The sequence below is a fragment of the Petaurus breviceps genome, unplaced genomic scaffold (genome assembly GCF_028583685.1).
Source record: "Petaurus breviceps papuanus isolate PSGF00001 unplaced genomic scaffold, PetGlider_PUasm1.0 90865, whole genome shotgun sequence".
In the NCBI taxonomy this organism is placed as follows: domain Eukaryota; kingdom Metazoa; phylum Chordata; class Mammalia; order Diprotodontia; family Petauridae; genus Petaurus; species Petaurus breviceps.
This window is the reverse complement of record NW_027187367.1, coordinates 12,104,846-12,108,377: the sequence shown is the minus strand read 5'-3', so window position 1 is coordinate 12,108,377 and position 3,532 is coordinate 12,104,846.

The window sequence follows — 3,532 nt, the reverse complement described above, 5'->3', positions numbered from 1 at the left end:
CGGTTCTGCTGGTTATTTATTGGTTGTACTTCAGTTGTGCAGCTAGGGAAGGGGGAGTGGGGTTTTGTTTGTCTGAAAAGTCCTTACTCTATACTTAATTAAGAAGTTCTGAGGCTGCTTGGCAGAGCAGGACAAGGGGCATTGGAGCAGTCTCTGGGGAACATCCCAGAGGCATTGCAAATGAAGTGAAAAGTATTATTAGTAAGGGCACAGAGGCTTACCACATCACAACCCTAGCCAGGGTGGCAGCAGATTCCCCCTGTTATCCAAAACTCAGGTAGAGAACAGATGAGCAAACCTTTGCTCTGCTTGGTTTTGTTAACACAATAAATAATAATAATAGCAATAGCTCAAATTTATATAGCCTTTGACATTTTCCCCATAACAGCTGTTGGGGGGGGGGAGACACAGCCTCTTTTAATAAGTACTCTTACATCACTTAACTCTGTTGAGTAATAAAGCTTGTATAGTGTATTATAGTTCCCAGAGCACTTTATATACCTTATTTCATTTGATTCTCTCAACAGCCCTAAGTTGGGCAGAATTTTTTATTCCCATTTTACAGTCAAGGAAAATGAGGTTCAGTAAAGTTGTCTTGCCTGTGATCACATACTAGTAAGTGACAGATCTGAGACTTGGACCCAAATGTTCTCTTGGGTAAGGGCTCTTTCTGTTCATTGTCCTAGCTTTCCTAATATGGAAATGTCATGTATAGAAGTGTCTTATATAGGACTGGTATTTGATTACCTGGGTCATGTTAAATATTCTTGATCAAATGTAATCTTTCTAAATGAGCTGGAGCAGCATATTTGGAGTCCAGGTGTCTTTGTTGGAGTATTTATTTTTCTAGTAGAATGTTTCCTGGCCAAATGAAAAGGTGGTTGTTCAGTCATTCAATTACATCCAACTCTGTAACCCTACAGACTTTGTCCATGGGGTTTTCTTGGCAGAAATACTGGAGTAGTTTGCCATTTCCTTCTCCAGTGTGTCCCTATTTTATAGATGAGAAGCTGAGGCAAATAGGGGTTAAGTGACTTGCCCAGGGTCATATAGCTAGTAAGTATCTGAGGCTGAATTTGAACTCAGATCAGGCCTGGTGTTCTATCCACTGTGCCCTCTAGCTACCCCAACCAGAATTGGTGGGGAACTGCAAAATGATAGTGCCCAGACCCCCTCAGTGTGGAGAAAGGTAGAATTGTATGGGGGTAAATCTTGCAAGAAAGCATGGAGAAATTCTGAAGTAGCCGTGACTCAGCCATCCCTCTTGAGGCTTGAGAGGGAGCAGACATCCTGCACTTGTCCAGAGCTGCAGTAAGCAGGCTTCCCCTGAATTACCCCAGACCCAAACATCACCAACAAACTGACAAATGGCAGATTTTGTGAGCGCTGTGGCAGGGTGTTCAGAAAGCCTGGAGGCAGAGGGAATGTTACCTGTGGCAGGCAGAGTCTCTGCAGATGCCTCACCCCCCAGTGTGGCTGCTCATTCATGGTCTTATGTAAGCACAGGACAAAAGTTAGTGAAGAGCACTGTATTTCCTATTATCTCCATTTAATGGACTTAAATATACTGCAGCATCCAAGCTCCTTGTTTTTTACCAGAGGGGCTTGTGGGTAAATAGGCTTGATGTTTCGAGGCTGAGGTGAAGCATTGGCCTGGTGGACCCCAAGCAGACTAGTTCTGCAGCACTCCGTCTGCCCAAGGGTGGTCAACCCTGGATCAAAGGTGCCCAACAGTGCTATTCTTACTCTTGTAAGGAGACCTGGTCAAGAATCCTGGAGCTCAGGGCAGTTAGGTAGCACAGTGAATAGAGCACCAGACCTGGAGTCAGGAGGACCTGAGTTAAAATCCTGCCTCAGACACTTAACATTTAATAGCTGTGTGTCCTTGCGCAAGTCACTTAACCCCAATTGCCCTGCCCTTCCCCCTTCAAAAAAAAAAAACAGATTAAGCATAGGCAGAGAAAATAAAATTAATTCTTTAAAAGAAAAAAAAAGAATCCTGGGGCTCGTTAATTGGGTGTTGTATGTAAATGCATGTTGAATGGAACTTTCTGGGTCTCTGATAACTGCTCCTAGAGTGAATGTCTCAGGCTCCATAAGGGTAGCATAATAATTAAGTCCCTTTTCTAAGAAAACAACTGAAATATCTCACTAGCTACAGATCCATTTGTTTTGGGGTAGGGACAGTAAGATAATGATAGAGCAAGGGAAACTCCTTTGCAGTCCTGGCCCCTTACCTTGGCTGAGTCAGAACCTTCCTGGGCCATATCTTCCCCCTTTCCTGTCACAAGCTGGAGCCCTTTAGCCCATCATTCCCTTTGGTATGAGGTGTTAGCAGGCTCACCGAGGTTTTTCAGTCTTTGCCAGTAAGGATTACACATTAGGCAGTTGCTATTTGCTGAGTGAAGGCTGCTTAAGGGGTATGTGAAAATTCCTCCAGTTCATACCCTGTCGGAGCCCTTGTCACAGAAGAACAAGATCTTTCCAGGGCTCAGCAGTCCTGGGAGTAGAATATGCTGGGGAAGTATCAGTACTGAGAATGGAGAGAGGCCTTCTGGGCAGGGCCATCTGATCCTGGGGCTTAGGGGAAGGGAGAGCAGAGATCCCGTTCAATGCAAGTGTTCTTTCTCTCCTTCCAGACTTGTACCTCCAGCTTCCTGGAATTTTTTTTTTTAAGTAGCCATGAAAAGAAAATACTAGGCAGGGTCTGAATATTTAAAAATGTTTACTGTTGCTCAGACTCTTCTCAAACATTGCTTGCTCAACCTGCTTGCTCCCTGCCATCATCTGGTATTGACTTAGGGAAGAGGGCCCGTCTGATGTCCCTTAGTGTTCCTGGATTCCCCATCACTGGCCAGCTGAGCTTGTCAACACTCGGGATGCTTCCAGACAGCATTTGGATGTGCTTTCATTTGGATGGGATTCCTGAATATAGTCATACTGCTGGGTGGGGAACCCAAGGAAGATCTCAGTTTGAATCAGGGTGGCCCTGGGGTTAGGGTGAAGATATGAAAGGCTGCATGGCTCCCTGGAGAAATGGAATAATCACTTATATAACACCTACTGTGTGCCAGCTGCTGTGCCGAGTGCTTCATAAATATGTCATTTGATCCCTATAACCACCCTACAAGGTCTAGGTGCTAGCAAACTCCTTTTTACAGTTGAGGAAACTGAGGTTAAGTGACTTGCCCAGGGTCAGACGATAAATGTCTGAAGCTGGATTTGAACTCAAGTCCTCCTGACTCCAGGCTCAGCTCTCTTGTCCACTGCACTACCTAGCTTCCCTGGGGGAAGGGGAGAGATATACTGTCCCTGACCACATTAGTGAATCCTCTGAAGAGAAAAGCTTACTCTGGCTTTGACATTTGTTTTTAAAGCCAGGAAAATGAAAGAGGTGTGTATCATCTCCAAATCCAGGCTGATTCCATGTGCAAGTCAGCTGTGAAGGAGGCTAAGCCTTCTCTGTAACTTAGCATCTCTGAATGTGACTTATGTGCACACTAGGCAGGTACCAATAAAATTTGAGGGCAAA